General features: G+C 49.5%; 1 protein-coding gene across 1 annotated transcript in view; it reads right to left on the reverse strand.

Annotated features, from left to right (window-relative positions):
- LOC119460513 (intermembrane lipid transfer protein VPS13A) overlaps positions 1-14,045 on the reverse strand; it is a 1,139,096-nt gene that overhangs the window by 635,259 nt on the left and 489,792 nt on the right. The window lies entirely within an intron of this gene.

Consider the following 14,045-nt stretch of genomic DNA (forward strand, 5'->3'; position numbering starts at 1 on the left):
CTTTGCATAGCCCACCTTCTTCTTGTGTCTGCACCTCAAAGTATATATTGTTACGACGCGCGACAAACGGTGTTTATTGCACAGGCCTCAGGGCGAGCCTCCGACGAGCAAGAAGAGTTCTCTTCTTCGTCTTCTCCGCTAACACTCCTCCTCTTCTACTAATGCGGCTACATTTACTGTAATATTCCTCCCCTCCTAGACGAAGCCCGCCGGGCAAGTCAGCTAAGTTCTCGGTGTGAAGGGCTTGAGACGAGCGACATGCACAACCTCAGTCTTGGCGGAGCGCCGTCCAGTTGTGGTGAGACGCGCCAGTCGATAATTCACTTCACTGAGTTGGTCAACAATAACGTACGGGCCAGTATAGTTGGCAAGAAGTTTCTGACACAGGCCACGTTTGCGCACCGGACACCATAGCCAGACTAGATCCCCTGGAGAATAGGTGACATCCCGATGGTGCCTGTCGTACCGTGCTTTTGACCGCTCTTGCGAAGCCAGAGTACGTACGCGGGCCAAGCGTCGAGCTTCTTCAGCGAGACACAGAGTCTCGGCAATGGTGAGATCGTCGTGGGTGGAGAAAGAAAATATGGTGTCCAGTGTGTGACGCGGCGGACGAGCGTAGAGTAGGAAAAACGGGCTGTAGCCAGTAGTCTCGTGCTTTGCTGTGTTAAAAGCGTATGTAATGAATGGCAAAATGTCGTCCCAGTTTTTATGGTCCGATGCGACGTACATGGACAACATGTTCACCAGTGTGCGGTTGGTACGCTCGGTCAGCCCATTTGTTTGCGGGTGATACGGTGTCGAGTGGCGAAAGCTGGAAGCGCATAATCGAAGAAGCTCTTCCACGACATCTGCAGTAAACTGGCGGCCGCGGTCACTGATGATTACTCGAGGAGGGCCGTGACGGAGAATGATCGAATGCAGGAGGAAAAAGGAAACTTGGCTGGCGGTGGCAGATGGCAAAGCAGCTGTCTCGCAGTACCGGGTCAGATGGTCGGCACATACGATGATCCAACGGTTCCCTTTCGATGAGCGGGGAAAGGGACCCATGAGATCAATTCCAACTTGCTCGAAGGGAGAGCTCGGAGGCGTCACTGGTTGTAGGAGGCCGGCTGGCGTCGTAGTTAGGTGTTTGTGGGCCTGACACTGAGCGCAACTGGCCACATACATTTCAGTCGACCGACGCATTCGGGGCCAGTAAAACCGTTCTTGGGCACGATGAAATGTACGCGCTGCTCCGAGATGTCCGGAGGTAGGATCGTCGTGCATAACCTGCAGAATAGAGGAGCGTAGCTTCTCCGGAACTACAAGAAGGAAGCGGGCACCAGTGGTTGCGAAATTCCTCTTGTAGAGGAGGCCATCACGAACACAAAATCCACGGCTTGTTGTGGAGTCATGCGCGTTGAAAAGTGGCTCTAAGCTGAAGTCTTCTCGCTGCTCCTTCTCGAAGGTCTCTTTATCAGGGAATGCAGGTGCCAAAGAAGCAATCAAGTGATCAAAGTTATCGGCATCACAAAGAGTGGTGTTTAGCGGCATTCGCGAAAGGCAGTCAGCATCAGCGTGTCGGCGACCACTCTTATATGAAACTGTGAAGTTGTACTCCTGAAGACGAAGAGCCCAGCGCGCGAGTCGACCAGAGGGATCACGAAGATTGACAAGCCAACACAACGAATGATGATCTGTGACGATTGTGAATGGGCGTCCATACACGTACGAGCGAAAACGTTGCACAGCAAAAATGACCGCTAGGCATTCCTGCTCCGTAACGGTGTAATTGCGTTCAGGCTTACTTAACGTACGACTCGCATAAGCAATGACATGCTCGTTCCGGCCGCATCGCTGAACGAGGACTCCCCCGACCCCCACGCCACTCGCATCGGTGTGGATCTCTGTTGGTGCAGCTGGGTCGAAATGCCGAAGGATGGGACCCGTCGTCAGTAAGAACTTCAGTTGATGAAAAGATGCGTCACACTCGTGAGTCCACTCAAAAACGGCGTCCTTATGCAGAAGACAAGTCAGGGGATAGGCGACGTCGGCAAAAGCAGGTATAAATCGGCGGAAATAAGAGCAGAGGCCTAGGAAACTACGAAGCTCTTTAACAGACCGAGGAGGCTTAAACGCTTCAACAGCTGCTGTCTTTTGTGGATCAGGCCTGATACCATCCTTGTCTACAAGATGGCCAAGCACCAATGTCTGCCGCTCACCGAAGTGACATTTTTTAGAATTGAGTACTAGGCCGGCGTTTTCGATGCAGTCTAAGACGACTTCCAGGCGCCTGTTGTGCTCTTCAAAAGTGCTTCCAAAGATGACAACGTCGTCTAGGTAACACATGCAAATATGCCATTTGAGGCCTCGAAGAATTGTGTCCATAAATCTTTCGAAAGTCGCGGGTGCATTGCAAAGCCCAAACGGCATGACGTTGAACTCAAAAAGGCCATCCGGGGTTATAAAGGCCGTTTTTTCTTTATCCGACGGGTGCATTGGGATTTGCCAGTAACCCGATCGCAAATCTACAGAAGAAAAGTAGGATGCTGAATGAAGGCAATCCAATGCGTCATCAATCCTTGGAAGAGGGTAAACGTCTTTCTTGGTAATGGAATTGAGACGGCGGTAGTCCACACAAAATCTCCAAGTATCGTCTTTCTTTTTCACCAGTATAACTGGAGCAGCCCACGGACTAGATGACTCCTGAATTACTCCTTTCTGTAGCATTTCGTGAACCTGTTCGTCGATAATCTGGCGCTCTGACGGTGACACTCTATAGGGTTTCTGTCGAACAGGCTGCGCCGACCCCGTGTTAATTCTGTGCTTGGTTCGAGACGCAGGAATGGACGGCTCGTTATCGCCCTGGGCGAAGTCGAAGATGCTTAAGTGTTTAGTCAGGACGTTCACTAATGTACGGCGCTCGTCCATGCTGATCGACTTGCTGATCATTGGCAGAATCTTCGAGTCCTCCGAGCAGATGTCAACTGTGTATGTGGAGCATCTGTGAGCACGGCGACGGGCGTCGATCTGTGCTCTTTGAAGCAAGCAAGCTTCATGCCAGCAGGTACCACTGCGTTTTCGCCTGAAGGGTTGACAACCCATAATTTGGAGCGCCGCTGAGCAACAGACACCAGACAATGCGGCAGAAAAATGTTCTTCTTCGTGCACGGTAAATACGCCGGCTCTACTGTGGCGTCGAAGGCCCGATGAGTGGTAGTAGCGCAGCCCACCGGCACACACACAGCTGACAAAGCAGGCACGAGAGTGTCCTCACAGGCATGAAATGCGCCATCCTCGTTTGGAGCATCCTGCATGAGCTCGTAAGAAATGTCACCACTCACAAACATCTCCCCTGTTCGGCAATCAACGGTGGCACCGCACATCTGCAGAAAATCAATACCTAATATAACATAGTGTGAGGAACGGGGGAGGATTGTAAATTCAGTCGTGAAAACTCTACCACCCAATGACACTTGTGCAGTGCAAAAACCAACAGGCCGCAACGAATCCCCGCTCACGCCACAAAATGTTGCCACTTGGTTCCATTGAAATACCACTTTGCGTCCTAATAACCTTTGGAAAGCGAGACTCATCACAGAGACAACAGCACCGGTGTCCACTAACGCCAATGTAGACACACCATCAACGAGGACTTTCACTTTGTTCTTCAACATAAACACAGGTGGAGGCATATCTTTCAGCAGCGAATCTCCAGCGACCTCACCTCCATTGGCCGCGCTCTCTAGTTTTCCGGCGGTGGTGATCTTGCACGATGCCGTGGTGAAGGAGACCGGTGCAATCGAGGAACAGGAGGTGGCGTCACGCTACGATCGGAGGCAGGTGAGCGGTTCCGTAAGCTTCCTTGCCAAAAGTTGCTGCTAGAAGGCGATTGCGCCATAGAAGGCCATTGGGCGTTGGGGGCTGGGGCAGCAAGTTGATCGTACGGATACCTTTGGCGTTGAGGACAAAAACGGGATATATGGCCAAGGACGCCGCAGACGTAGCATGTCGGAAGCGGACGGCTTCTGCGGTAGTCTTCAGAGCTGTCAGACACGTCTGCACGCCTAGGACGAATGACTGGGTCGTAACGCGGAGCATTGCCAGTGGTGGGGCGTCCCGAGGAACGTGCGTAACGAGGGTGAGGTTCAAATCGGGTATCCGAAGAGTAGTGGCCTCTCGATGCCGGTGCGTGTCGGTACTCTGACACATTCGCGACGCTGACAGACGGTTGCCATCCATTCAAAGGTGGTGAAGTCGCCGGGGCTTGCGAAAAGGAGGCATCAGAGACATCAGGCAGGCGACGTGTCGTCTCGGTGTGCCTGTCTAGCTCTTCGCGGACGATCTGTCGTATGGTCGACGCCAAGTCAAATGAAGAGCTCATATCGATGCTGGCCATAGTGGTAACATTGGCCAATCGTCCAAACTTTGGCGTTATTCGGCGCATCTTCAGCGCCTCGAACGTACGGCAGTGCTTCATGACATCAGACACTGAAGCGAGACTGTCCTTGCCGATCAGAAAATTGTAGACATCCTCTGCTATGCCCTTGAGCAGGTGCCCGACCTTGTCTTCCTCGGACATTCTTGCGTTGGCTTGTTTGCACAATTTCAAGATCTCTTCGATGTAGGCAGTGCAAGTCTCCCCTGGTAGCTGTGCTCTCTGTGCCAGGGTATGCTCTGCGCGTTTCTTTTTTGCGTCCGAGTCGCCAAAGCATTCCTTTAGGTCATGAACGAAACATTCCCACGTTGTTAATAATTCTTCGTGGTTCTCAAACCACATCAGAGCAGTGTCACTGAGAGCGAAGATAACGTTGGTTAGTTGGTCGGTGGTGTTCCAGCCGTTGGACTTGCTTACCCGTTGGTAATGTCTGAGCCATTCTTCTACATCTTCACCTGCTCTCCCGGCGAAAACCCGAGGTTCTCGGTAGTAGCGCCACGTACCAGCAGGCATTGATCCCGGAGCGGCAGGTATCGGTCCCCGAGCGTCTCCTTCGTTGGTCATGTTAACAGGCGCAGGGGGTAGTCCGGCGAGGCGACGACTCCGGCGAAGAATAAATGGCTCCGGGTCCGTCGTTACTTGAAGTACCCCGCACCTTCCACCAAAAACTGTTACGACGCGCGACAAACGGTGTTTATTGCACAGGCCTCAGGGCGAGCCTCCGACGAGCAAGAAGAGTTCTCTTCTTCGTCTTCTCCGCTAACACTCCTCCTCTTCTACTAATGCGGCTACATTTACTGTAATAATATATATATATGTATACGTATATAGAGCCTCCACGGAGCCCAGTATTTGTCTCTGCTCTTTAGATGAAATAACTGTCTACTTGCCTATGTTTGACAGCCACCTCACTCGCTTATCGGCTGTTCTCGCAGTCTTCAGTTGAACTCTGTCTAGTGCTGTTTCGGGCGATGCCAGATCACTATACTCAGCCACCTTGTCAGTGCTGCTGGTGTTCACCCATACCCAGACAAGGAAAGAGCGGTGAAACAATTCCCAGTGCCCGTGCTCAGCCATAAGGTTGTGGGGACGCTCGACTCTCTTGTGCCCCCTTATGTTTTCTTCGTATGGCTCTCACATCTCCTGTAATCCGGCTTTGCCACGTAGCTAAGCATCGCCAACGGTCGGTAGTTGCAGAATAGTACGAGAGGTGGCATGAGTGTTGCGCTGCTAATGCCTCCTAAAGGCGGGGAGTTACTCAGGTGCAAAAGAGAGTAGCCTCTTCCTCCTTGGCTTGGGACTGGCTTAGTGCCCGGACGTTTCGCACGCCGGCCGGCATGCTTCACAGATCGTCCCAAAAAAGGCTTCAGAGCACGGCACTGACATAGACGAAGATGATCGTCCGGATGTGCCACCGTTTGTGTAACTGTACATGCGAACGATTAGGTGTTGGTGTCCAGCATGGGGGCAAACACATTCGCTTGATATCCTGTCGCAGTGAGTCGGACTTCTTCGATTCGTCAGCGCCCATGTTTTATTGGTAGAAATTCATCTAGCTGGCATTGGTGTATGAAAGGTGCAATAAATGCCCTTTTGATTGTTTGCACTACTGTGTTGTCATTCCTTTGTCCCAAGTGCATGAATGACACCAGGTCTGGAGTTTCATAAGATTGTGCTCCTACTTTCATCGCTTTCTCTGGAACTTTGTGAACATCGCCCGCCCGCTTACTGAACTCTTCAAAAAGGAGATTCCTTTCATGCGGGGCCCCGAAAAGGCAGACTTTTCTTCTGGCCTCATTCGTCTGCTTAGTACACCACCAAAATTGGCCCATTTCGACCTCTCTTCACCTACAGAACTTCACACCAATGCCAGTGGCCATGCAAATGCGGCAATTTTGGTCAACAACAGCACAGCAATGAACAAGTAATCGCTTAGACCAGCCTCTTTCTTTTGCCGTTGAAACAGAACTTTTCCATTACTGCAAGCGAGTGCCTCGCTTTAGTGCAGGCTGTCACCAAGCTCTGGCTTTACTTGTTTGGCCAAATTTTCCTGTGCTTACAGACCATCATACCCTCTGCTGCCTCTCGCTACTCAAGGATCTGTCTGGACATCTTGGTTGCTAAGCACTAAGCACTAGGTCGCTGGTCGGCTGGGATGACCGGTGCCGGGCGCCCTTTCGTCGCGGGAATGCGTTGACGAGGGACAGGGGGGGGGGGGGGGGACGAGTTGTTTTGGTGTTGCTGACCTAGAGCGGGGGGTCCTTTCTTCCCTTCGTCGCGTCTGCCAGGCCATGAACATACAAAGAAGGAAGAATGCCCTTCACGCGGTTTATATTACCCGCCGTGTTCTGAATGTGCCAAGACTCGAGTAGTAGCCTTTTTCGCCAGTTTGTCTCTGTTTGAAGGATTTGGGTTTCTTGGAAAGTGATACGTCGTGTCTAGCCAATAAACAACTACATGGTGACTGTAGAAAATCGAACGTTTATTGTGCTCTCCACAGTCGTATTTATAGGGGTCCATGACGTACACGTCACGTGATCCAGGTTGCCAGCCGGAGACACCTCATTATCTTCCCCCTACAGATTGAGGCGGACAGGGGCTCTGCGTTGGCGGGTAGACCTTCGGAGTGAAGTCTCTGGATCAGGGGCTTGATGCGCCGGTATACTTGGGCTTGGTATATCCAGCCTTGACGGTCCTGGCATCGTGTTGAAGTTTGTCGGTGAATCTTGTTCTGTCGGTTGATCCTGCAGTGGTTCACCTCTTCGCACTTGGTCAAAATGCCTTCGTTGAACCCCTTGCTGCGTGTCAACGGTGACCATTCTTGCTCCCTGTTGTTCCCTCACTGTGGCTGGTATCCATTTGGATCTCGTCCAGCTTCGAGTCCAGACCCGTTGACCCTTTTGCCAATTCTGTTTGGTGTTCTGGTGCTGTACGTTTCTTGTTTGCTGGTTCGGCGTGATGCAGTCTATCTTCGTTCTTATTTGGTATCCCAGCAATAACTCGGCCGGAGACTTGCCTTCTTGGAGAGGGGTTCGACGGTAGCTGCATAAGAATCTGGAGAGTCTGGTCTGTAAATTTCCCTGTCTCATCTTCTTTAATCCGTCCTTGACTGTGCGGACTGCCCTTTCTGCCAAACCGTTGGACTGGGGATGGTATGGAGCCGTGGTGAGGTGCTGTATTTGATTCCTATCCACGAAGTCCCGAAAAAATGCACTGGTAAATTGTGTCCCATTGTCGGTTACTATGGTTCTGGGTAAACCGAACCTTGCAAAGATGACTCGTAGGGCGTCCACAGTGTTTTCTGACGTGGCTGACTTCATAGGCAGTGCTTCAATCCATTTAGTTGTTGAGTCTACTGCGACTAATATCATGTGCCCGTCCACTGGTCCTGCGAAATCTAGATGCAGGCGGCTCCATCTTTCGTTCGAGACTGGCCATGGTACTGGCGTATGTCGTGGAGGCATCGGTGCGGCTTCTATACAGACGGTACAGGCTCTTACTAGGCGTTCAATTTCTGCATCCACGTTTGGAAACCAGAACAAGGATCTTGCTGTCTTTTTCATAGCTGCCATGCCCGAGTGATTATCGTGTAACACATTTAAGACAGCTTTAATTGCAGCAGTAGGTATGACGATTCGATGTCCCCAGAAAATCAAATCCTGCGTGATCGTCAGTTCTTGTCTCTTGTTGAAATAGGGACGGTATCGCTGTTGATGCTCCCCTAAGAAATTCGGCCAACCTTGCACAATCCACTGTTTGACCTGTTGCAAAGTAGGATCCAAGTCCGTCAGCTGTACAAGGTCCCGTGCTGTGATAGCTTTGCTTGTTAGAAAGTCTGTGTACAGCACATACTCCGGGTTTTCTTGTAGGCCCTGAGACTCTTCACTGGTCTGGAGTGGCAGTCGGCTCAGTGCATCAGCATTGACGTTGTCTGCACCTTTTCGGTACTCTAAGACGTACTGATAATTGTCCAGCAAGAGGGCCCATCTTTGTATCCTGGCTGCCGCCATGGGCGGAATGGCTTTGTTCGGATTGAAGATACCCGTGAGCGGTTTATGATCCGTCACCAAGACAAATTGGTTTCCGTACAAATAGTCTTTAAACCTGGTCACCCCAAACACAAGTGCCAACGCTTCCTTTTCCAGTTGCGAGTAGTTTCGTTCTGCTTGATTTAACGTCCTGGAACGGAATCCGATGGGGTAGTCAATTCCATTTACACGGTGAGAGAGAACCGCGCCAACTCCTACTGCTGATGCGTCACACTCCAACCTCAATGGTTTTTTCGGGTCGAAGTGGGCTAGAAACTTCGAAGTCTGAATTGCTCCTTTGACGTGCTTGAAGGCCGTCTCTTGTTTGTCCCGCCACTCCCATGTGGCACCCTTCTTCAGCAAGTCGTACAGTGGAGCCAGGTGAGTCGACAAATTAGGCAAAAACTTGGCATAGTAATTAATCAGGCCTAGAAATGCCTTGAGTTCCGTCACCGAAGTCGGCGTCGGTGCCCTTACGACAGCTGCTATGTTGTCATCCTTGGGCTTGAGGCCAGAAGCATCCACGCGGTGAGCCAGAAAGGTTACTTCTTTTTGTCGAAATCGGCATTTGTTGCGGTTCAGTCTAAATCCATTATCTCGTAACCGCTGAAGCACTTTTCGGAGTAGTGTGAGGTCATTTTTCTTCTCCGCTATGATGATGTCGTCAAGGTAAACTTGGACACCTGGCAGATCCCTGAAGAGCAAGTCCATTCGTCTTTGAAAGATGGCTGGCGCTGAACTTACTCCAAACGGAAGTCTGTTGAAGCAGAATAGGCCCTTGTGGGTGTTGAGCACAGTCAATTCCTTGGCCTTGTCGTCCAAGGGTAGTTGATTGTACGCTTGTGTCAAGTCGAGAGTGGTGAACACTTCGCCGCCGTTTAGCCGTGCGAAAATGTTTTCTACCCGAGGAAGGGGATATTGTTCAGTAACCGTAGCTGTGTTCACAGTGAGACGGAAATCTCCACAAACGCGGATAGATCCATCCGGTTTCACAACAGGCACGACCGGTGTGGCCCATTCCGCAGTCGTTACTGGTGATAAGATGCCATCTGCTACCATTCGGTCCAACGCCTCCGAAACTTTGTCCACCAAGGCATAAGGCAGGGAACGAGCCTTACAGAAACGAGGAGTTGCTTGCACTTTGAGTTGGAATTTCACGGGTGGGCCGGTGAATTTCCCAAGTCCAGGGGCAAAGACATCGCTGAATTCATCCAGTAAATTCTGCAGAGCTTTATCCGGTTGTGTTTGAATCATAGGTACCTGGTTGGGTTTGAGCATCGCTATCCCAGATTGATTGAAGGCTTTTATAATGTCTCTTCCACAAAGTGACGGGCCGGGGATGTCGACGACGACTAAAGATCCGACTACCGTCTGTCCATCACATGATGCAGTCATGCGTACTTGACCCGCTACGGGGAGCTCTCCCAAAAAACATGATAATCGAACAGTCGTGTTCGTTAATGGCGGCCAATGACGGCGATGCTGCCGAAACACCGATGTGGAGACGACGCTAACTGGCGATCCGGTATCCACGATCATGCGAAGTGGTACCCCATTCCAAACGATTTCCTTAACAACAGGACTCACCATGTCTCTGTTGCTGTCTTGATGTGCCACGAGAGTATAAAGTGTTTCGTGGTCGGTTGAGCGGTCATCGGCATCCGCCAACATGGGGTAGGTACCGCGAGGCTTACCTCGTATTCCAGAACGGCACACCCGGGCGATATGTCCACGTCGACCACACTTCCGACATATGGTTTGTTGATGAAAACACGCTTCTTCGGAATGTGTGTCGCTTCCGCATCTCTGGCACTTTTGAAGACGCTGTTGAAATCTTCCTTCTCTAGACGGCGTTCTCGTATAATGGACCACCCCCTGTTCCGAGGCGTGCATGTTTCTTGCGTTCTCGCTCGCGTTCTGTGCCGAAATGACGAAGTCTTCTGCCTCCGACAAAGTCAAATTACGTCTGGTGAGTAAATGCCGCCGGACATCTTCATCTGTAACGCCGCAAACGATTCGATCCCGAAGCATACGCTGCAGGGAGATTCCAAAATTGCACTGTTCGGCCAGACGCCGAATCTCTGCGATGAAGCCTTGTACTGTTTCGCCTGGTTGCTGCGTTCGCATAAAAAATGCGTAACTTGCGGCTATCTCATTGACTTCCGGCGCATAATAATCCTGCAAATATCCAATGGCTTCTTGGTAGGTAAGGTTATTGACTTGCCTTGGGTGACATCGTCCTTGAATAACTCTTACCGCCGCGTCGGGCAACGAAGATATCAAGATGGCGCGTCGCTTCGTCTCGTCTGCTATCTCTTGCGCTTCCAGGTATGCCTCGAGTCGAATCTTGAAGGTCGTCCATGTAGTCTCGATTCCATCGAACACGGGTGGTTTTCCGAGGCTCATCCTTGCTTTCCTTGCGTTGTGAAGCCGCTGCGTTCGCTTCTTCCTCGTCGCCACTGATACGTCGTGTCTAGCCAATAAACAACTACATGGTGACTGTAGAAAATCGAACGTTTATTGTGCTCTCCACAGTCGTATTTATAGGGGTCCATGACGTACACGTCACGTGATCCAGGTTGCCAGCCGGAGACACCTCAGAAAGAAATCTTGTGGTCAGCGTCTTTGGAATGTTCGGCGACGGCGCTGCGTATTCGGTTGAATGTTCTGATGTCGTTTTCATGTTGTCTGATTCTTTCTTTTAGATTTTTGGTTTCCCCGATGTACGATGCCGGACAGTCGGCACAGCTGATTTTATAGACGACGCCTTGAGCTTTTTCTTTTGGTGGACGGTCTTTTGGTTTAGGAATGAGGATATTCAAAGTGTTCATCGGTTTATGCGCGACTTTGAGGCCTTCTTTTTTCAGTATTCGGCTGAGAGCTTCGCTGGTACCTTTCACGTATGGGATGGACACTCGTTTCTGTGGTCGAGGGGGAGTCAACGGTTGTAGGTCGAAATGTTTAGCTTCAAATAAATGCACAAAGTATACGTGTACTAAAAATATGACAATGACAAGTTTGAGCTATATAACAGTGTTCTCTGTAGTCGTAACCTCCACCCAGATGGTACAGAACTTCTGCATGATGTGCCCCAGCACATCATGCCCAGCACATCATGCAGAAGTACATGCAGTCGGTACATCATGCAGTACTGACTGCTAGTCACCTACATACTCTTATACATACGACTGGGCCCCGTGTCAGTTCTTCTGTCCTGGTATGTACTGTTCTGTGCTCCGCTATGTCACTGCGTGTAAATGCTGCCAACGCCACAAGTGGTTCTTAAGCGATGCCTGCTTAAGCGATGCCTGCTGGCCAGCTGCACCCTGTTGATGTAAGTGCAAAACCATTCTTCAGTGTTGGCCTCTCCTTTCTAGGCCTTCTTCTTTCTGGGGTTTTACGTGCCAAAACCAGTTCTGATTATGAGGCACGCCGTAGTGGAGGGCTCCGGATTAATTTTGACCACCTGGGGTTCTTTAATGTGCACTACAACTTCTTTTTAAACCCTTTCCATACACACACCTTGCGAAATAAATGGGTAGCAGTTGTGATAGACTACGTCACGCACTTTGCTATCATGCAGGCACTGCCAACACGGTGCTCAACATGCGTCAGATTTACTCCTCTATGATGTCATTCTCCATCACGACGCTACTCGGCAGCTTCTGGCTGATTGCGGGACATACTTCTCAAATATAGTGGATGACATCCTCCGTTTCTGCTAACCTAACCTAACCCTAATCAAAGGCTAACCGAGATTCTGTTCATGTATGTGTCACGTGATGTACACTGGGACAGTAAACTACTCTTTTTCCATTTCGCATACAATTCATCCCAGCATGACACCACAGGATATTCGTCCACTTATTTACTCTTTGGCCAACATCCTGCATTGCCTTTCGAGACTCTACATCCTTCAGCTGCCCATGCACTTTTCAATCTAATATGCCAGGGATGTCATTCCTAGAGCATATGCAGCTTGTCAATTTGTTCATGAACTGCTCTCTGCGTTGCAACTATCCCAGAAAGCCCACTAGGACAGCCGGCACAGAAGCATGCACTTCTTTGCTGGGCTTTCTAGCTATTCTCTGACGGCCATGTCGCATTCCACTAGTTCACGCTTACACCCAATGTAGGAGAAATGTGACTAATAAGTACTCACTCAAGAAAATGTGCTACTAAGTCAAATTTCTCCTACATTTGGCGTAAGCGTCGTTCTATGTATTTTTCTGGTCCTTGTTTGTTACTCACTACCTTTCTTCCTTCTCAGTTATAAACCAACCCGCCAAAGAAAATGTTCTACTAAGTCATAATTCTCCTATATTGGGCGTAAGCGCCAGTTTTGAGTATTCATCTCATCCTTGTATGTTTCGCGATACCATTTATCCTTCTGAAAGACACATTCAAGAAATGAAGGCACCAATAAACACCCCTGCACACAACTCAGCACGTTCTTGTTTCTTTTTGTGCAATTAGCTAACACATTTTTTACCGTAAGCAGCCCAATCCTACTTCCAAATACGTAATCTGTCGCTTCATGACCTCCTCCGTTAGCCCCTACAAGAGCTTAATAATTATTCTGTCCTTTGATCTCTCTTTGTCCACACACGAAGGCAACATAAAAGATGAAACTAATCACATTTTCTGTTGGCATCGCCATAATATCTGACTAGTGTCCCCATCTATCACACTTTTAATTGTTCACGCATCAGGCATAAACTCAAGTCCACATGTACTTTTCGAGGTCTTTGCCAGCCTAACCACATGTAGGGGTGTGCAAATACCTAATAGTAGATTTCGAATTGAATATTGATTCGAATCAGGGGAAAAGAAGTAGAATATTGAATCAAATATCAGAAAATTTATCGCAAAGTTTAACATTTGCAAATTTCGCACAAAAAAACGCAGTGCTGCACACATTCGGGAGTCTACTAGCATTGCATAACAAGGATGTTGCAAGCTATCGGTAACCTGGTTACATAGGAATCAAAATGTACAGTATGGCCTACTATAATTAAAGAGAACACCAATTTCGTATGCCCGCACTGATTACAGCTAAATTCTATATGAAGGTCTGGAAAATATTTTTGTTTTTTATCAACAGAATTTCGGTTGAATAGAATCAAGTGCTTTCTGCTCTCAGAAGTTGAAAAGTGCTGAGGTTATGTTGTACTGAACATCTTATGACAGGGGTTCTCAAGTACGTTCATCCCAGGAAACCCTACTAAGCTCCATAAAGTGCCAAGGAAACCCCCCAAATTAACCGAAAGTCGAATTATCGAGGGTATAAAGAAAACAATAAACAAATGCTGAACAACGTCAACGCACTTTTATTTACTCAATGAACCATAAAATCTTGTTTCTATGTAGCCCAAGACCAGTGTGGAAGCTGAAATTGTCATCTCATGACTGATTAGCGCTAGCAGCGGCGAAGGCCTAGCAACATCCATTGCGGCGCGGGTCTTCATCTGAGACGTGCTTTGCACCAACGGGCGCACATCCCGATTATTTTTTCGCCACTTAGCTGCTCGCCAACAAATTGTCCTTCCGTCGCGATGTAGCCAGCTGGTGCTCTTCATCTTCGACAGCTTTGCACTGAG

This window comes from Dermacentor silvarum, chromosome 8 (genome assembly GCF_013339745.2).
Source record: "Dermacentor silvarum isolate Dsil-2018 chromosome 8, BIME_Dsil_1.4, whole genome shotgun sequence".
NCBI lineage: Eukaryota > Metazoa > Arthropoda > Arachnida > Ixodida > Ixodidae > Dermacentor > Dermacentor silvarum.